The sequence below is a fragment of the Haliotis rubra genome, unplaced genomic scaffold (genome assembly GCF_003918875.1).
Source record: "Haliotis rubra isolate DU_JTF1 unplaced genomic scaffold, ASM391887v1 Scf503, whole genome shotgun sequence".
Classification (NCBI taxonomy): Eukaryota; Metazoa; Mollusca; class Gastropoda; order Lepetellida; family Haliotidae; genus Haliotis; species Haliotis rubra.
In genome coordinates, this window is record NW_025767195.1 from 158,657 (window position 1) to 181,691 (window position 23,035).

Consider the following 23,035-nt stretch of genomic DNA (forward strand, 5'->3'; position numbering starts at 1 on the left):
TAATAATCGAGTCTGGACCAGACAATCCAGTGATCAACAGCATGAGCATCGATCAACGCAATGGGATACGATGGCATGTGTCAACCAAGGCAGCGAACCTGACCACCCGATCCCGTTAGTCGCCCTGCTAATAGTGCTATTTAAGAGTATGTAACTTATGTTCATATATAGATATATAAACATGTGAATTACTTTCTCTGTATTCATAGATACACGGGCCAGATAGCAACAACTACGACAGAAAATATCGCAAGAAGAAGACCATTGTTTCATGATTTTAAAAGATCAATTTATTTAGAAGTAGGCAAACAATAGCATTAGTTAGGTAGCCTAAATTAAGGTTATTTCTACCCAAATTGAAGAGAATGTTTTACGTTGCAAATTAGAAATTTGTGTTCCCTTGTGACCTGTACCAGTTAGCTACTAAGCACTATGCACTTTGTACTATGTAATGGAGCAGTGAGCTGCAAGTCTTATTAGGTTACATGATCGCAACTTTGCTCATTAACTCTGGTTATTTTCCAGAAATTGAGAAACATTTTTGGCAACAATTGTTAACTTAAACATGCCTTGTTCGTATGTTTTTAATGTCACAGTCAGGAATATTCAAGCTATATGATGGTGTCTGGACCAGAAAATCCAGTGATTGACATCATGAGCCTTATTTGTTGGTTGTTTAACACTGCCCTCAGCAATATTCAAACCATATTGTGGCGGTCTTTGATATTTGAGTCTGGACCAGAAAATCCAGTGACCCTGAGCATCGATCTACGCGACTGGGATATATATGGCATGTGTCAACCAAGTCAGCCGATCCCGTTAGTCGCCTCTTACGATAATCATGGGTTACTTACGACCAATTCTACCCCGGATCTTTTCGGGTATCGTGTGCCTTGATCTTCACAACTGGGAAACATGGCTGACCATCAAGTCAGTTGCCTCTCATGATGAGCTAGTATGCAAACGAAGTATGTAGAGATCGATGCTCATGCTGTTGATCACTGGAGTGTCTGGTCCAGACTCGATTATTTACAGACTACCCCCATACAGCTGGAATATTGCTGAGTGCAGCGTTAAACAACAAACCAACCAACCATCAGAACAGTGTCAAATATTTCTTTATTAGCCATTATTCCAAGACACTGCAACGTATCAAAACAGCATCAACATGCTCATGACAATGTGGTGTCACTTCAAAATCTTTCAAACATCAGAACAAGAATATTCTAATTAGTCTGAATAATAGTTTAGTGATTACATCCATGCCAATTGTGTTTCATCTGATATCAAATTCTGGATGTGCAACTGAAAAGTCTTAAAGTTCATCGAGTGTCTCTGTATGAGACGTAATCAATAGTCTAGGATACAGAGCACGCAGCATGGTATCTTACCTTACATATTTAACCTATCAAACAAAGGTGAGGTGAAATTGGGTTTAACGTCGTGCTTGAGAATATTTCGCTCATATGACGACGTGCATGCGTTTGTGTATGTGTGGCTGCTTGTACTAGCCCAGCTGGTTTTATAGTGCTAGCCCACTGAGATACCATGCCGCAGTGAAGCATGAATACCCCACTCAGACACATTATACTTACTTCGAGCTGACCAGTCCTTGCTGTACCCATTAATGCCGAGCACCAGGCAGGGACCAACAAGTGAGGAGAGGTGAAATTGGGTTAACGTCGTGCTTGAGAATATTTCGCTCATATATGAAACCCGATATGTATGTCCTCGTAGGTAATTACATTCGATGTTGTGATTTCATATGAACAGGTTAATGAACAGCAATTTAATTGAACCTTGTAAGTAAAACTCACAATATTAATGAAAATGAAACACATATTTATGACTCCGAGCCAACCAGTCCTTGTTGTACCCATTTATGCCGAGAGCCAGGCAGGGACCAACAAGTACCATATTTTAACGTCTTTTGGCATGACGCGGTCTGGGATCGAACTAGCAACCTTCCGCTCTCCGGGCAGACGCTCTAACCACTACACCACGGAGGAGGTCTATCAAACAAAGAAGAAAGGTAAATGGAAAAAGTCTCAAGACAGGCTATTTTTTTTTAATATAAGGCTATCTGTGTACACTGTAGGATTAAATTACATTCCATCAATATCCAAATATGTAGATAGTTGGTTGACTTTAAAAATCACAAAGTAAAAAACGATCCAGCTAAAAGACAAACCAAAATATCTTTATAATATTAATAATATGTCAAAATGGGAATAGAACTGATTGTTCAGAATATGTCAGGGGATTGTAATCAATATTTTCAGATTCTTAAAAATAACACATTATTTTTTAGTGAGTGAGTTTAGTTTAGTCTTTTGCCGCAATATTCCAGCAATATTACAGCAGGGAACACCAGAAATGGGCTTCACACAATGTACCCATGTGGGAAATGAACCCATGTTTTCGGCATGACGAGCCAACACTTTAACCACTAGGCTACCCCCGCCCCCATTGTACATTAGAATATTGACCATTACAGACAAGCGAGGAAAGAGATTCATGAAAGATTTATGTCTACGAACAGGTTAAGATCAGTGTGCATAGAGCAAATATTTGGGAGGAGGTGGATGAATGAAAGGAAGTTTTTATTGTCCATGTGAACCATTGTAAACTTAATATGTGTATCCATTTTTTGAAAGTATTAATGTCATATTGATATTCATAAATGTGTCAATACTTTATCAACATTAAAATATTTTCAATACATGGATATCGAGATACACAATGACGCCGCTAGCAAACATCACCATAAAACAAGATCCGTTACTCCAGCAATACATTGCAGACTACGCTGAGACACAACCCAATATAAAGCTTCTTTAATAATTTCAGGACACCAGAAGCAACCTAAAAATACAAAACCATTCTCGGCATTACCCATGGGCCCAAGCTCAGACGAACAGATTGACAGTCTTGAGTGAGGAGGCGAGCAGAAGAACTCCCAACTTTACGCATTAAAGCTTGTGATAACCTCGGAGAAAAGTCTCATATCTGCCGCAGAATAATTATGCAGCAATGCCATGACGTAATTCTGTTGGCACTATAACCCTAGCCTTTCCCCTCTCAGTTCTGCTGTAATGACACCGGGAGAAACACATGGACAAATAACAAGCATCAACTGATATCACCGAGGTGGGATAATTAAGACAGCTCACAGGAAAATGCCTCAAGGTTGCACAATTAAATAGTTAAAGGGGTCAAACTTCAATTTAAATACTCCCCTAATGAGACAATCATGACATCCTTTCGCAGTCCATCAATTCATTTTTCAGGTTCAATTAGAAAAAACCTGTTTATTCAAACTGAGATTTGCCTGCAATCAGTTTTGATTTGATTCCCTGATTTCAATATTTTATTTGCAAAATTAAATAGAAACATTGTAGTTGATGGTACTATGATTAGTGAAACATTCAACAAAATGGCTTTCCACACATAAGCATCACATGTCATTTGGTGTATACAGTTTATACACTTCTTTGTCCTTTTTTCCATAATGAAACTAAGTGAATACTCTGTATTCCGACTATTCAAGCCTTTTCTTCATGATCCAGTTATCAGAGAAATACAAGTCAGTTTGTTACAAGTTTATGACAAAAACGTATTAACGTCAAGTTTAGAGATGTTTAATCCAAAATAGTAATTACTGCCGACGTTCACTGAAGACTTGGAACTGACAATGAGAATCTGAGTGAGTGAGCTTAGTTTTACGCCGTATTCAGCAAGATTCATGCTATATGGCGGCTGTCTGTAAATTTCAAGTCTGGACCAGACAATCCAGTGATCAACAGCATGAGCATCAATCTACGCAATTGGGATACGATGACGTGTCAACCAAGTCAACGAGTCTGACCACCCCAACCTTGATAAATCTCTTAGCGCCTCATGTGCCAATGCTCTAGAGGGACAGTGGCTTTCAGACATCATCTTTGAGGAGGACATGCATGAAGCACTACACTGTTTAAATGAATTTACATAAAAATGCAAGAATGACATGCTGACATAAGTGAGTCGTGTTCAGCTAAAACCTTGCAAAATGGCAAGGACTGATTCCAGTGGACATCTGTAGAATCAAGTTTCTTGATCGACAGTAAAAAGTAATGTCAGTTCAACAATATACTACTGCAGGGGTTCAAAAATTTATATAAAGACTTTAAGAAAGTAACTTGTCCTGACTAATTTTCCACTTGCCCTGATTTTATGACACAATTATGATGATGTAATTATGAAAGAATAAATCAACATGGTATTTGATGTTAATGTTTACTGGACTATTTATTGAAAAGTGATAAATAGCAAAGAAAGATAACAGTACTTCATTATCACTGCAAAATTTAATAGCTACATTTTGAGCAGATATGAAATTAAACCCTAGTCTATTTGCAGTTTGAAACCATAAGTGGAAATTATCTAGTAGCCCACGGACAAGTAAGATACCATTATTTGATTGCCTGAAATGAAAACTGACTTGTCCCGGGCGTCGGGCGATGGGATTTTTGAACCCCTGTACTGAAGAGTTAAAGAAAACATCATTCCTTCATAATACTTCAGTTAATCCATCCTGGCAATATCATTGGGGGTGGCGCGCGCACACACACCCATTCTCCCCGAAAATATTTTTCCTGAGGACAATTTCCACCAAACCTTTGGACATCATGATGTGTGTGAAGCCCCACTTCTCCAAAATCCTGGTTCCGCCCTTGAATATTGGCATGGATGATTAACTAAAGTATCATGTGAACCAGGTGTTATTTTGGTTAGTATAAGTTGCTATCTCACAAACATCCCGATATGAAACGGGATCAGACTTCTTTTTTTATTTCTTTAATTCTCACTATATTTTAGAACAATTTTAGCTGTCTCTTGGCATGAATTTCAGTTTAGGTTTCACTTTATTTTAAAGTTAGTACATCAGCTGTTGTCAGCAGAGCTTACGGGAAAGAATGGCAGTTGTACTAAACTCAAGCGTCTGACCTAACACATGCTCTTCTAATAACAATATGCAGCCATGCAATTCTTGCTTGAATCTGGGGCAAGCTGATCACAATCATGAATTATTCAATGTCCATGCCTGGAGAGATTTGTATCTGATCCCAGACAATGGTATCAGACGCTAGACATACTACCGGAGCTTGCTAGACTTTTAATCATATCATCTATACACAGACGACTAAAACCGTCATGTTACAACCTGACTACTAACCTTTACCCAGACAAGCCAAAGAAATAAATAAAAATAACGGTATTCTCAAAATACAGAATCTCACCCAAGTGTGTTCAATTCTTTATGTTTTAAATATATGTACATAATATTTAATGCTGTAAAACTTCAAGACTAGCCAAAGAGTTCAAACTTTCAACATGTGATAATACATTTCACACAATGGGACACGAGGGGGAGATTTTCATGATTGTTTGAACAGTTTCAGTTTGTCAACTGTAAGAAGCAATACCTCAGGTTTAAATAAGTACTGCCAACCAGTTTTAGAAGCAGAGACTATAGTGATGTCATTTAATTGTGATGTCATGGTAACCAAGGTCACAACAGTCTGTTAAGCATTGTGATAGGAATATCTACCAATACCATGGAGTCCAATACAGGATGCCAAAAGGTTCGAAAGGTTTTAGGTAAAACTGAAATCAATAATTTCATTTCAATGGATCATAATTGGACTTCATTTCAGTGGATCATAATTGGACTACAACTCACCAGCAATACAGGAAGTATACACAATGACTTGCCATAAACAGGTCTGGGCTGTGAGCAATAAATGTCTGCGACAAGTGTCTATTGGCATTGGTTTCAAATATCATGTATAATATAGTTGCGGTAAATATGATAAAGGTGATTCCAGTCAACAAAGTACACTATGGAAACAGATGTTGTGAGAAAATTCAACATTTATTGATCTGAATGTATCATAACAATATCATTATTTTGGTAGACCTTATAAGTTTCCGCACTGTAGACACAAATAATATCAGTATTTTCTGATAATAATCTTCAGTGAAATCAAATTATAGACAAAAATGATTAGCAAAATAGAAATGTATTTAGCTATCAAAGTTTAAAACAACACTTTCAATGACATATCCATCAAAACTTGCTGAGAGCAAAATATCAATTAACAGAATACCATTATCCTCTTCATGGTGTATGTACAAAAACATGAATACTGATGAATTAAAGAGACAAACCAGACCATAATTTTGAAATATTAATGGATATCTGAGGCAAGAAAAACATATTTCAAGAAATGAGTTGGGGTGATCTTAACACTGAAACTGCAACAATTTCTGAAATAAACGGAACCTTTTTGTCCTGAAGCCATCTATGAGGGCATGAGGTGATCACTACATGCATATCAACCAGACAGTACCAGCAATTGCCCAGTTTTACACCGGCTATTGCACAAGGGTTGACAGCCGTGTCTCATAATCACAGCCAATCAATACCTACCATATCAGTTTAAAAAGGAGCGCACATCAGACACGAAACAAGATAGTGGAGCTCCAGTCTTTTTTGCCTACTAGCCTCAAACAATCATAGCAACCATGCCAGGTTGCATGTGTAGCTAGAGCTGTGTTGTGACTGTCGAGCTGTCTGTAGACGTAACTGAAGCCAGCCAAACCAACGGCTAGTCATAACTATCATACTAGCACTAGGTGTTTACGGCAACAAGAATGAAAGCTATGAATAGTGTCTCTTTTACAACAAGAGTGCTCGCAAGTCAAGTTACATAACCGGCGAGGACAGTTTAACATACAGCTATTACCAATTATGTTTCCTCCGTGGGCGCACTTGTTTTTTATGCATGTTTGCCATGCAACGTGTGCAATGAAATTCCAATAAATCACTTAACTGGAGAACGTATATTTTTCTTTTATAATCCCTACATTCTGCATGTTGACACTGAGTGATTTGAGATAATTCAAGGCAACTTTCATTTGGTTGCCATGACATTATTACAACCACCATTAAAGGTGCATTGAGTGTATGAGTTAACTTTTAGCAATATTCCAGACTTGAAGCCGGGAATGGGTTTTACATATTTTACCCATGTGGGAAACTCTAACCTCAGCCTTCCGTGTGCCAAGCAACTGCTTCAAACACTAGGCTACCCAAACACCCTAATGTTATTACAGGTATTTGAGCACTTTTCATAAATTATTTGTATGTTGGAAATTTTGAATGCCCTGCAAAAGAGTTTCCAGTAAAAGAATAATGGAATTGCTTAGCTTACATTCATTAGAAGTTAGTTTGAAAATGTCATGTTAGTTGTTTAATGGCGCACTCAGCAATATTCCAGCCATACACTGATCAATATCATGAGCACTGATCCATGGATCATGATGACGTGCATCAATCAAGTCTGACCACCCATTCCTCTTAATCACCTCATAAGAACTGCCTGCTGAAAATCCTTTCTAACCTCTGAAGTATGCGTGGGGTAGCCTAATGGTTAAAGCGTTGGCTCGTCACGCCGAAGACCCGGGTTCGAATCCCCACATGGGCACAATGTGTGAAGCCCATTTCAGGTGTCCCCCGCCGTGATGTTGCTGGAATATTGCTAAAAGCGGCGTAAAACCAAACTCAGTCAGTCAGTCAGTCTGAAGTATGCTCTAACCCATATCTTCATGGGTATTAAAAATATATGCAGCATAAAGCAATAGGCTTCATTGGTCTAGGTGAGTGAGTGAGTTTAGTTTTACACCGCACTCAGCAATATTCCAACGATATGGCGACAGTGTGTAAATAATTGAGTCTGGACCAGACAATGCAGTGATCAACTGCATGAGCATCGATCTGAGCAACTAGGAACCGACCAAGTCAGCAAGCCTCACCACCCGATCGCGTTAGTCGCCTCTTACGACAAGCATGGGTTGAAGATCAATCCTATTGTGCATCAACTTAACACAATCAAGATGTAAGCATCAACTATGAGCTTCGCCTAACAAGCAGTTGAAGAACATCACCTGAAGACCATCCTCTAAATAACATCACCTAGCAAGCATCACCTGAAGACCATCCTCTAAATAACATCACCTGAAGACCATCCACCAAATAACATCACCTGAAGACCATCCTCTAAATAACATCACCTGAAGACCATCCACCAAATAACATCACCTGAAGACCATCCTCTAAATAACATCACCTGAAGACCATCCTCTAAATAACATCACCTGAAGACCATCCACCAAATAACATCACCTGAAGACCATCCTCTAAATAACATCACCTGAAGACCATCCACCAAATAACATCACCTGAAGACCATCCTCTAAATAACATCACCTGAAGACCATCCTCTAAATAACATCACCTGAAGACCATCCTCTAAATAACATCACCTGAAGACATCATCCTCTAAATAACATCACCTGAAGACCATCCTCTAAATAACATCTGAAGACCATCCTCTAAATAACATCATCTGAAGACCATCCATTAAATAACATCACCTGAAGACCATCCACTAAATAACGTCACCTGGTGTTCATCACCTGAAGTACATCACCAAATACGCATCATCACCTTAACGACACCCAACAAAGTGATACCACCAGAGTGAGTGAGTGAGTTTAGTTTTACGCCGCACTCAGCAATATTCCAGCTATATGGCGGCGGTCTGTAAATAATCGAGTCTGGACCAGACAATCCAGTGATCAACAGTATGAGCATCGATCTGCGCAATTGGGAACCGATACCGCCAGAACATCACCCACTGGGATTCCACAATGAATACCCACAATGCACATCTCCAATGAAGCAGAACCATGTTGGAATCAACAAATAGACTGGCTAGTCATTGAATTAATGGAATTTCATTGAATAAAGATGGCAATGGGCTTTCATATGATCAATCACTAGTTTGTTTTGTTCAGGATCTATTTACAGATCGATGTGTTGAACAAACGTCGTGCAACACCTGGATATTCAGTTGTGTAAAATGTTAAGAAAGCCAACCTTATTATACATTTCAATCCTGTTAGCATGTAAATAGTTTCTTAATGAACATTACTGAGCATTCTTCAAGACACTATATATATTTTCTTTCTGCATCCATTCGTTAAATTCATGCATACCGGACACACATGAAACCTTGGGTGACATTAATGTTATTCAATGTTTAAATTCAGAGCTGTATATACCATGAATACCTAATGAGAATGTGACATTTTCTAATGTCATACAATTTTTTCAAATTCTCACACAAGAAAGCCACTGAAATCCCAATGTTTTGGAAAAAATATGACAATATCATAAGAAGAAACATGCACACCAAACCCAGCTTCTTTATCCTGCAATTTAAGAGTGAGTGGGTGAGTTTGGTTTAATGCCGCTCTTTTCTGGGGGGAGACCAGAAATGGGCTGCACACATCGTACCCATGTGGGGAATCAAACCCGGGGCTTCGACGTGACAAGCGAACGCATTAACCACTAGGCTACCCCTCCGCCCCTGCAATTGAAGAACTTAACTTTTCATTTTGATCCGAAATATATACATACCACTGCTTTGTTTCCTGATTAGCCGCAAGGTTAGCGCCACATTCAGCAACTGTCCAGGTATGTGTGAACAACAGTGTCTGGACCAGACAATCCAGTGACTGACATCATGAACATCAATCTACGCAATTGGGATACGATGACATGTGTCAACCAAATCAGTGAGCCTGACCACCTGATTCCCTTAATCACTAATCTTACAACACGCATGATGTTTTTAGAACCATTTCTAAGCCCGATCCTCACAAGTACCTGCCACTGCAACCTATTTCAGTGGGTGAGGCATCCTCGATAATCTCCATGGTATATGTTACGATAACTCTCCACTATACCCTGGATGCATCCATGGCTTGGGGCGATGATTTTATTACCTCACAGTAGCCAATCAGCTAAGCCTCCATTACAACCGAGCTTGCCAGTGTCAACAAAAATAGCGGTCGCAATCGTGAAGGTTTGTTCACAGTGCCACTCAGATTTTGGGGTAATATTAAAGACAAATTCACAGATCTGAAACTTTAAAAAATGTATATGAAAGAACTCCTTCTACTTCTTACAGAGTACCTCTGCATCAATTGTGTTGCCAAGTTTAAACGGTAAGATAATTTAAGAAGCGAAAGTGAGTTGTGAGTGGTACGCTCAACTTCCCAGCGTAGGCACCTGATTGGATACAAAGCCAGCCAAGGGAGGTAATAAAATCATCGCCCCAAGCCATGGATGCATCCAGGGTATAGTGGTGAGTTATCGTAACGTATACCATGGAGATTATCGAGGATGTGGGTGAGGAAGGTTTCAGCAATATTCCAGCAATATTCCAGCAATAACACAACAAGGAACTCTGGAAATGGGTTTTAACAACGAGGCTACCCCCATGACTTTAACCCTTTTACAAACACAAATGTCATCCTCAGCTGGAAGTTTTGAAGTTACAACTTCATTTTTCAAGTGGGCACATGTACCAAATGTTATTGCATTATGAATAAAATGACTGAAAAATTAGAATCGTAACCTCTTGAACAAATGCGACATTGATGGGGATTAGAATATGAAGTTACAGTTTCAGTGATGCAGCGGTTGCTGAGATGATGCTTATAATGCAGGTAAAACCCATGGGCATGAGGTCAAAGAATAAAATCAAAAGATTGCAAAAAACACATTTTCATTACATTCTGAAGTGGTGGTGGTGTAGCCCAGTGGTTACAGTATTTGCTCATCACGTCAAGCACCCGGGTTCAATTCCCCACATGGGTACAAAGTGTGAAGCCCATTTCTGGTGTCACCTGCTGTGATATTGATGGAATATTGCCAAAAAGCAGCATAAAACTTAAGTAACTCCTTACATTCTGGCTGACGGCTGGCTGACTTTAGTTTTACGCCACTTTTAGCAATATTCCAGCAATATCACAGCGGGGAACACCAAAAATGGGCTTCACACACTGTACCTGTGTGGGGAATCGAACCCGGGTATTCGGCGTGACAAGCGAACGCTTTAACCACTAGGCTACCCCATTGCCCCCTTACATTCTGAACAGAAATGACTAGTAATGGTCAAATCAAGGCTTCACAAGTTGGAGAACACATATTTAGCCCATTACCAACTACAAATACACAAAATTTCATTACATTTTAAACACAAATGGCTGAATAATGGCCAAGAATAACTTCATCAATATCGCTGTTGAGACGGCAATGTTGAAAATCAGATTTGAACAGCTTGACCACATATAATTTCCAAATATACTTTTCTTCAAAACTTTAAAACACTCACTATATGTTATGTATATGGTTACATTGAAGATTGATTTCTCCACTAACTTGGGGGAACTAACTGCAACGTTTATGCAGATGAATTGCACGAAAAATTTTCAAATTGCCAAAAAGCATGTGCAAATATCAGGGATGGCAACAAGAAAATCTATTTTCAGCAGAAAACTTAAATATTGTCTCATCGAGTTGAGGGTTTCTCAATGGATTTAGATGATTCACAATTGAACAATTTGAAATATAATCAGTGGATCAGCAGAAAATTGCCATCCCTGAAATATCGTGCATGTGAACAGCTGCATTGTGGTGTAAAGTTTTGTTAAGAATTCGCAAATTTTCACTGATTTTCATCATTTACTGAACTCATGACAATAATCTTTTCAATGTTATGAATTTGTTTTACAATAGATAAGTTTATGTGTAAACAGTACCTTTAAACAGCATGGAATATTTTGCAAAATTTAGTTTAGAACAGTTGCCTGAAGTAAGTGGTTACCATTTACACTAGTGAGTCTAAACTTTTGATGGAAACACACACAAAAAGTGGTTTCTAAGGCAAATTGGTTTAATGACTTACAACAAACTACTGACAAAAAGGCCATGACAAACTCTGACTATCAACCAGGTGAGACAACAATAAAAATTACAAGCAAACTGTGATTTCCACAAACAGAAATACCATCCAGTCTCCTGCATGTAGATATAGCATGTATAATAGCCATCAACTTTTTCGTCTTTCTTGATGAGACTGTGATTAAACTCAACAAGACACTATCAAGCACAATGCTTTATTCTAGATTGAAAGACAGCATATTGTTTGTTTTAAAAAAAGAAAATGTGTAGGAACTTATCTGTATCTAAAATTATACAAAATAATTTCCTATTATTGCTTTGAATCTGTAGATATCTTTGTCATTCATTCAGTGGACTGTACAATATTAAAATGCTGTCTTCAGGTAAAAAACTGTTTTTAGGCTATTACTCTGTATCCCTAAAATTTACAAAATTGCAAATAGCATATGTCGAAATAACCCACATCGGCCTAACTGGGCGTTCAGTGGGATGCGTAATAGGATATCCAGAAAAGCATGTTTACTCATAAAATCGGGCAAAACTTAGAAAAATTACGAATAGCTGTGCTGAAAACAATGTATCAGACTATTGATGGCAATTAGGTCGCTCAGCCAGGTATGATGACAGAACATCGACTCACCTGGCATGAAATGCACGTGCTGCCTACAAGCACAAGGGGTCATCTCAAAGACATTTGATGCCTTTTCTTGTGAGTTGAATATGTCACATGTATTGATTAACATCTTACGTGTATTTCTTTCATAAAGATTATGTTCAGATATGTAAAAGAGTATGATACCCGTAGAAAAGCATAATCAGTCATTGTATTAAATGTCTCAAAATATACTCGGCACATAAAGAAACTCTGCATACAAAAATTTAAAATCTAACTTTATCAAACCTTTGTAGACACATAAGGATTTAAACTCAGAGATTAGTGACATGTATCCAACATGCATGCACGTGCCACGTTCCGTGACGTCAGTGGGTTCGTCCTTGAGACGTGCAATACGTCGTTGCACGTGCATTCCGGGAAAGAGAAACAGAGCAAATGAATGCCACACAATACTGTCACTTTGGAAAGCCCAACCCCTGCCCTTGCGATCGTTCAAAAAATTATACGGCTATTGAAACGCATAGCATGCCAATGCTCACGTCTGCACAATGTCATGAGGCCATTGGGATGGTCCATGGGGAATGTCTCAACGACAAGTGGCTGCACATTTCCACTGCCACCGGAACACCATTTCTGCACTGGTGAGACGCTACCAGAACACAAATGACGTCATCGATCGGCCACGTTCTGGACGTCCACGTGTAACAACGCCAAGACAGGACAGATGGATAAGGGTGACCCATCTTCGCCACAGGTTTCAGACTGCAGTGATGACTGCCTGAACCATCCCAGGACTTCGACGTATCCACTAAGGCTGTAACGATTCACTCGCATATTCACTGAATCGAACCATAGCCCTTCATGAATTCAATTCGTTATTCGTGGTCACCAGAACCGAATATTAACGAATATTTACAATTTTTTTAAGGGAGCATGTTTTACTTGAACCCTTATGTCCTTTCCAAAGTGAGATATGCAAGAATGGAACATGTACTAGCATTGCAGAAGTGCAAGTCATGTTAGTTTGCCAAGACTGCACATGGTACTGTCGACTATAACTATTACATACCAAATTTGAGTGTCATGAGATCACTGGTTATTGCTGTGACAAATCAAAACTGTCAACATGGGCGTTCCATAAAGTGCATCAATCACTTAACAACAATATTGTATTCGTGAATAATCATTCGTATTCGTTACCCAAAATTCATGATACGTATCATATTCGCCACATAGTGTATTCATTGCAGCCCTAGTAGGTACCCCCTAGTATCCACCCCAACACAGTTCGACAACGTTTACGTCATCACAGGATCAGACCACGAAGTCCCGCCATACGGCCTATCCTGACACAACGTCATCGACAAGCTCGCCGAATGTTGTGACGAAATCATGTCCACAGACCCTTGTTTTGGTGGAGAAATGTTGTTTTTACAGAGGAGTCCAGGTTTAACATTTCCCATAGTGATGGACGTCAACGTGCCTATAGACGTGTGGGAGAACGTTATGCACAGGCCTGTGTCTTGGAGAGGAATCGCTTTGGTGGTGGTTCCGTGATGATTTGGGGTGGAATAACAGCACGCCAAAGAACTCCTTTGGTGATTGTTCAGGGCAACTTAACTGGTGTGGGCTACAGGGATCAGATTCTTCGACCTGTGGCAATTCCTTTTCTGCAACATCATGGCCCTGGGTTAACATTCCAACAGGACAATGTTGACTTACTGCCTTGGCCTGCAAATTCACCGGATCTCTCCCCGATAGAGCATGTTTGGGACGAGATGGATCGACGTCTACGCTGTCTTCCTCATCCGCCAGATAACGTCCTTGACCTTGCAACAGACCTTGAGAGAATCTGGCGTGACATCCCACAAGCCTTCCTTGCACGTTTGATAGGCTCTATGCATCGTCAATGCACTGCTGTTCTCAATGCCGATGGTGGACATTAGTGTTGGGAATTGGTTGAAATCTTACAATTGATGATTGCTTCATTACCAACGAGACATCATCGAAAAAAATTGGTTATCCTCATTTCTCAGATTTTTCTATTCAGGTTGTAGTTGCAGATAAGTATAACATGATGCAACTTGCTACTTTAAAGTGATGACTAATATATCATGAACATAAACTACTCAGAGTCTTCAACTATTATTAAGTCATGACTTTTCAGTTATTGAAGTGAGTTTTCTAAGAATTAAACACATTTTCAGGCTCTGACAACTTTGAATATATGTTCCATCGACAAGAGTTTCAAAGACTAAAACACTAGTTCCAATATCGTTTGTGTTCGATTATGAGAAAATGTGATCGATTGCTTGGTCATTTGGTCACTGCGACAAATCTTCGATTATTTCAATTAATCGGAACACCACTAGTGGACATACCCATTATTGAGCTTGTGACATGGTCGTTTGACCCCTGTCCCGCTTGTGGACTCGTGACGCCATTGTCATTGACTTTTCAATTGAAATTCTCCCGACTTGTTATGGTCTCATGATCCCTCTATTAAAGTTTATATGTACCTTTAACATTGTTATCGTACTATCATACTATGTTTACGACACTCGTGCCTAAATATCGGTATATCCCTCACAACATTTAGGCACTCTTGTCGTAAACATAGTATGACATGGACACTCATATAATATCCTCTATATAACTAACCATATAATTACACACAAAGGCAATTACTAAACTCCGAGCTGCTGTGGGAATTCATATGACAGATAGTTACATTGTTGAGTTGTATGAGAACTGGGATATCTTATGTATCAAAGGCGGTAAGAAAAAAAAATTTCAAACATCTAAGCTTCTCGGTGTATGATCACATGAGGGTTTTCTTTCAATTTTGGAGGTCTTTTTCCTATTTACACAAAACATTCATACCTTTTAAATGCCGTACAGTTACCCCTAAAATAGAGATGTCTGATTCATGATACAAGGTTTAACTCCTTGATACAAGGTTTAACTCCTTCATAAGAGCCTGATAGTGAGTTTAGTTTTAACAACATTCATGCAAATAATCGGATCTGAACAAGACAATCCAGTGATCAAAGCATGAGCATCAATCTACGTAATTGGGAACCGACGATGACATGAGTCAACCACGCACATTCATGAGTCTGACAAGACCCCGATCTCGTTATACGATGACGCCTTCTGACACCTGACTACAAGCATTGGTTACTGAAGATCAATTCTAACCCGGACGTTCATGTGTTCCTTCACAAGAGCCTGATACAAGGTTTTCACTACTTCACAAGAGCCTGTAAATTACTTGGTGTAGATACCTTTTTAACCCTAATCCCATACATGAAACTGTATCTCGAAAGTACTTCCACGTCATACTCATCAAGTCACACATGGTTTCAAAAAGGTTAAACAGGAAAATATAATATTGTTATATGTTAAAATGATCATAAATTCAAACTCCAAACATGAAATGAACAAACATCGTTAGCTGTGGTGACAACTTTTCTAGAGGTAATTCTGCGTGAAAAGTCATGCAAACAGAGAAACTGACCAACCATTCCCTACCAAACCAAAATTATCTCAATTATTTTGACAAACATGTTGAGAATGTGATCTGAACTTTTAACAATTATTAATAAAACTCTTTATCAAAGAGTTCCTTTCAATATCGAGTAATACACAATATATTGTTGCTTTTTCTGAACTTACTTATAAATGCAAAATGAAACTTAGCACAATGGTCATCAGCGGTGGCATGAAACAATACAAAGTAACCAAAGTATTGCTACAAATTTGAAACACATTTCTACATGTTTCAAATTGTGAACAATAACACCAAAGGCAGTTTCCCTACATGGCCATATCTGACTGTAAGCTGTAATATTTACTTGTATAAAATATGCTATAAGTGAAATATAACATAAACATGGTCACCACCCAGGTTATGTCAACAGTCACGTTTCGAATGGAATATCCACCATTTCAAATTTGAACACATGGATGAGCATCACAAATATTTCATGAGATAGCATAACCTGTGTCGGTAAAGTAGAAATAGACCTGTCCAAAACCTTGTTATTTTAAATCCCAAACATGATAAATCTTGGAAGTCATTTTCAAAAGAGGACATTATGCAAGGGTGTAATGTTGTGGCAGTTCCCCTCCACACTATGCTAATTAATGCACTGAAGACCTCTTTATAAGGCTTTTGAAGAATAGACAAGGTCATCTTATCACCCAGATCCCCAGAATAATACTGCAACCTTTGAAAAACAATTTCTCCCATGAACTACAAGTGAAATAAAATTATTCAAGAAGCATAGCAGATATTGAAGATGTTATAATGAGGATGTCGACAGACAGTACCTAATAGTGAGGTATTCAGGTACTTAAACGTTTTGCTTTAATCTCCAAAACAAGGTCATGCTACATATGTTGAGAGACTGTCAGTATGACAGGTCTCAAGGCTGGGAGGTCAAGCGAGGGCACTGGTTCACAGTCTTGTCTGGAGATATCACCTCGCATGATACAGCCCAAAACAATCTCACATGTAAGGCCTTATCTGCCAAGTCATAACACATGCACACTTGCGGCAAAATCCCTAAACCTTGACAGGTCACAAACTCCCTGCGCCATTTTCAACAACAAAAAAGTCCAGATAGCTTAATATACGCCCGGACTCACTGACTAAAAGCTGTTTAATCTAATCAAACGGACAGCTAATTCTGTCGTTGAATTATCGAGCGCACATATCCAGAGACTGGTTCTGTTCCTCCTCTAGTAGGGAGCATTACGTAAGTGCGCTTAATATAGCTAACCGCTAACTATGCGCCGAGAGGTGTACGTAATGGGTTCTATTGCATGTCGCACGAGTGCTAATGTTACGTCATGCGTTCAAACACATTTGGAGACAAGAAACAATAAATAAGAAGCGTACTTACCATTCACGACTGAGATGTGATGCGTCAACAGAACTGAAACAGGGAAAAGCATAGAAAATAACATTAGTCGTTGAATTCGGAGGAAGTTGATTTTCAGGCCGGAAGTAGAATGCAAAAAAAACTCGATGCATTTTTTAACAACATAATTAGCAATAACTTACCCAAGTGTCCACAAGAAAGTACCATGACGCGGCGCACACACGGTCTCCCTACATGGACGTATGATGCATAAATTCTCTAAATGGTGTTTGGTGCTCATACATGCAGAAATAACAACCTAGTGCACTCCACTCACATCCGCCATTACTCCAGTGTAAAGTGCGCACAAACTTGTCTGCGCATCTATCAACCTCGCCGGTCACATGTTGAAGTTCGCCGCCTATGGATAGACGGTTCAGGCAAAATTCGCATTTGATAAGGGAGGCGAACAGATAAAACTCAGCATTCGAATGACACAGTGTCAGCATCTAATCAATAAATGCAATGATGTGCTCGTCTGTTTGTCGTACACTGCCCTGTAGCTTTTAAGTCGGCGACTGGCTTCCAAATTAACGCCGGTCGGTCTGCAGTTCCAATGTCTCCCACGGGCTTGAAAATCGGGGAATTACCGATTTTTAACCACCGCGAAGTTAAACATTGTTATAGGTTAATAAATGCAAGTCTGGGCTTGTCCGTTTTGTTTGTCAGTTTGATAAATATGTACAAATAAGAATCTTCGAAGTCAGACATTTTCACCGTGTAGTATATATTGATTCGCAAGCGTTTCTGGCCGCCTGCCTCATTTCAATTATTTTCATCGTTGTGTAACAATGTAAATGAAACAACAGGTTATGAAATTAATATACCCAGATATACAACCATGAAACATTAATGGCCGACGAAACAACCTTTCTTAGGAAATTTGTATGAAAGTCACGCTACGAGCCATGACGACAAGTAGAGCGCCCTGCAAATTGAAACACATTTCGACTTTTTATCATACAGCAGTGTTTTGGACGTGCTCGAGTTTTTCACCAAGCTAAAGGTTAAACGAGAGCGTTCCCGGCGTCTCGACGGAAGCATTGTGTCAAGTTTCACAGACACGGCAATCTTAGTCACACAGATAGTTGCCATAAGCTGACTCCGTCATGTCTTCCACCACCCATACCTACATTCCGTCGACACAGACAGGCCAAGAGTTTACGCTCAGCTTCCATCTGTATCGCTATAGCTAAATCGGAAATGTTCATTATCATACTACACAACCCCAATATATAAATTCATCTCGATTTTCAGCGAATTTGACCTCAAAATACAAAATATATTTCTTCGTCCACTGACCGTGTAAGGTATATATTTCGATTACACTGTAAACGTAGACGAGGTCTGTATGGGTTACAAGTTTAGTTATCCAGAGCCTTCCGTCAGTGAGACAGCAATCGATGATGAAGAATATGGCGAAATTGCATGGCGAAATAATAAAGATATTGCATGTAGACGCCTATACAATGTCGCAGTGTTCCTAGACCGATCAAAATGTCACTTGACTTGTCTTCAGCATTGCACATCGATTAAGCAGGGTAAGCATCCCCGCTGTAACAGCCTTAGCATCGCATACAGACATTTACTGATAAAAGTTTAATGTAGGTGCAAGCTAGGGCTCTGTCGAGGTTACGAACGCTGCAGTGTACAGAAATCGTCCCGAATACTCAGCAATGACGTATCCCATGGGAAGCTATTTATAGAAGTACTGTCAAGTACAGAATAAATTGCTTACTGGTATTTGTACATGTAAATCTGTCAATGCATGTTCAGAGGTTTTGTTGTTAGTTACAAAGGCTATGCACTGTTTTGATACACACACTAAACCCACCAGGAAAGTATAGCGTTACGTGGGGCAGAGAGGAATGTTGTATTTCATTGTGGTCATGATGGACGGATACGGATGTAAGGAATAATTTTCCAATATTTGTTTTGTGATGCGACTTTAAACAGTTTTCTAACGGTATTATATGTTTATATTCATAGGCATGATTTTACAGATTTACAGATGGTCACAGGATGTCGGGTTGTTATCATATATACAAATAAACACACACATACATACATACATACACACACACACACACATGCGTACTAGTGAATTGCCTCATTTACACATACACACGCACGCTCCGACTCGCATATATAAGTGCACACCGATTGCGGTATGAATTTGCTCAACATGAGTATATCAGTATACTCACCATATGGAATAACAATACTAGTATACTCAACACAGGATGTAACTATATTCAACAGGTTCATAACGGTATGCGGGCGGTGGGGTAGCCTAGTGGTTAAAGAGTTCGCTCGTCACGCCGAAGACCTAGGTTCGATTCCTCACATGGTACAATGTATGAAGCCCATGGTGTCCCCGTTGTGATATTGCTGGAGTATTGCTAAAAGCGGCGTAAAACTAAATTCAGTCACTCATAACTGTATACCATATGGGTATATTAGTATACTCATTGCTGGGACATCCATATACTCAACATTGCGGACATCAGTTTATACTTAACACAGATATATAAATATATCCAGCATGGGTATATCAATATAATCACCATTCGATATAAAAGTATACTCGACACTGGGATATCGATACATGCAAAATGTGTATATCAATATAATCAATCACTATTCGAAATAACTGACTGACTGACTGAGTTTGGTTTTACGCCGCTTTTAGCAATATTCCAGCAATATCACAGCGGGGGCAACAGAAAAGGGCTTCACTCATTGTACCCATGTGGGGATTCGAACCCGTGACTTCGGCGTGACGAGCCAACGCTTTAACCACTAGGCTACCCCACCGCCCCCTTTCGATATAAACGTATACTCAACACATGCACAGATATACATATACCCTACATAAATGTATCAATTTTTTCACCATTCAATATATAGAGGATATTATATGAGTGCCCATATCATACTATGTTTACGACACTCGTGCCTAAATATCGGTATATCCCTCGCCCTCGCTCGGGAAATACCAACATTTAGGCACTCGTGTCGTAAAGATAGTATGACATGGGCACTCATGTAATATCCTCTATTTATTACCTCCGAGGGCGAAAATATCGGGATTCATATTTTTCATACGATGCCCTAGGGCAAAATATCACTTTGTCGTGGAGACGTGACGTCATGAATAATGCTATGACGCCACGTTTCTTCTATGACGTTGCATTCTACATACGGCGACGGCGGGTAGTCAGCCTATGTTTGAAAGTAAATTGGGTTTATTTTCCTCAATTTGACGACTTGGTAATAAATAGAATATTCTATGTGTGTCCACATCATACTATGTTTACGAAACTCGTGCCTAAAAATCGGGAAATACCAACATTTAGGCACTCGTGTCGTAAACATAGTATGACATTGGCACTCATAAAATATCCTCTATATACTCAACATTGAGATAACAACAAAAGCCAAAATGTTTATATCGGAATATTATCAGTATGGCTCGAAGTGCATGAGTATATGTGAGTAAACTGAGTAATGGAGTGAGTTTAGTTCTACGACGCACTCAGCAATATTCCAGCTATATGGCGGCGGTCTGTAAATAAGCGAGTCTGGACCAGACAATCAAGTGATCAGCATCATGATTATCGATCCACGCAATTGGGATACGATGACATGTGTCAACCATGTCAGTGAGCCTGACCACCCGATCCCGTTAGTCGCCTCTTTCGACAAGCTACAGAAGTACTGTAGAAAGCCTAAGCTGGTCAACGTTTAGCGCACATAATTTTCATATATTCCAACTTTCCATGCATCTTTTGGAAATATCTTCAAGAAACGTTAACCACGTTTAAATAGATGTTTAAGATACAATCGATATCTGTTTAAAAATGGTAAGTAAGAACTTTGCGTCCTCCTCCAAATATCCAAAGATTGGCGTCGCGTCGAAGACCCAGGTTCCCTTCACCACATGGGTACAATGTATGAAGCCCATTTCTGGTGTCCCCCGCCGTGATATTGCTGGAATATTGCTTAAAGCGATGTAAAAACTAAACTCACTCACTCACTCACTCACTCAAGCAAGGCTTGGGTCCTACTACATGACGCGAGGATGAGGTAGCCATTGAAAGGGTAGATAACTATTGAAATGAAATGAATACATACAAAACATGTCATAACATAACAAATATGTCAATCTAACTAGTAGTAAAACAATATCCACACTATGATAAAATGGTCCAAACATTTATATTGTATATTTATAATTTACACAGTTCCAGGCACAAAAGTACATGTCCACGCACCTTGCTTATAGTTCAACTCGATATGTTTCCGCCACATAAAGCAAAAGCATTTCATGAAAGCATATGGCTTATAAGATATTTTCCTCAGAAACTGTTGACCGACATTTCAGTAAAATTCAAAGCCACAACAGGAAGGCAGTTCAAGTTTAACGCCCAGCAGCGCGTCAGTGTTTTGCACGATTTGTGTCCCGAACGGTTAACCGTAGTTCGTGCTGTCTGTTGCTTTTGACGACTCGACTGCGGCGAGGAAGGGGCCTTGGGTAACACGGACCGAATTTACCGGCAAACTGTGCATACGCCTCACGTCAGTATGTCGTATTATTCCGCAACCGCAACCAGACATTTCACGCTTCAATTGCGGATGGCGTCACGGCTCAGAAAGCACGCGCGCGTCGGCAAACTGTTACGTCAAAATTTCTCCACCCCATATTTTCGTTTTGTTCCTCTCCACGCGATCACTTCGTAAATAGAAGAAGTGTTTTTTTCACTGGGAATTTATCTAGTGTTATTGCTCCTTGTATTCACTGTATGATTCAGAATCTTGCTGTGGCGAAATAAGTCATAAACGGGAGCATTCTGTTACAGAACCGTTGGAGACAGCTGAATAAAGTTAGAAGGATCAACATCGCTTAAAACCTGTTTCATTTTGCTTTGCCTTATTTCACTGTTGTTTTGCATGTTTTGATATCATCAATTAAAAGATGCATGTGCCTGTACCACAAGTGAATGGAAAGGTTCGCCAATGCAACTGAAGGTCTCGCGCAGACGTGATGACGTTTTGTTTATTTAGCATGCAGTCTTAATAGGTTTACACTTCGTGTTAAGTGTGCTGTGGTAAGTTATACAAATGCACGTGCGTGTGCACGTGTTTTAGCTACACGTGTGTCTGCGAGGCTGTCTGGACGTCTGACTCACCGTGTGTGGGCGGGAGCATCTGGGAGTATGTCTGAGTATGACTGACGGCATTATTACATGGCTGTCGTAATGAAACCATGCATGTCGGACTACCAATCTACGCAACTTATACTCAGCATAAAAAGAAACGCACATAAGCGGTAACAATACCGTGGATGGAAAGTATGCCATGCTACACTGCTTCCAAAAATAATAGCAACTAATACTCTGCTTTAATGAAAACGTGACAAAACACAGGTTCCCTACTTCGGACATGATATGGGCAACATAGCACAAGAAGAGACTGTGTAGATCAAGAAGACAGCAAAGGTGGTGTTATTGTTTGTGAGTGAGTATAGTTTTATGCCGCTTTTAGCAATATTCCAGCAATATCAAGGCGGGGGACACTAGAAATGGGCTTCACACATTGTACCCATGGGCGAATCGAACCCGGGTCTTC

The 23,035-nt window shown here is 39.5% G+C and overlaps 1 protein-coding gene across 4 annotated transcripts in view; it reads right to left on the minus strand.

The window, feature by feature from the left end:
• Positions 1 to 23,035, minus strand: part of LOC124291952 — a 213,417-nt gene that overhangs the window by 101,505 nt on the left and 88,877 nt on the right. For 3 of the 4 annotated variants that reach the window (XM_046729034.1, XM_046729037.1, XM_046729038.1), the window contains exon 3: positions 17,387 to 17,419. The gene's annotated coding sequence lies outside the window, so the exon portion shown is untranslated. Of the gene's footprint in view, positions 1 to 17,386; positions 17,420 to 17,547; positions 17,708 to 23,035 lie in introns of those variants that run through there. The other variant, XM_046729036.1, reaches the window with a different exon arrangement.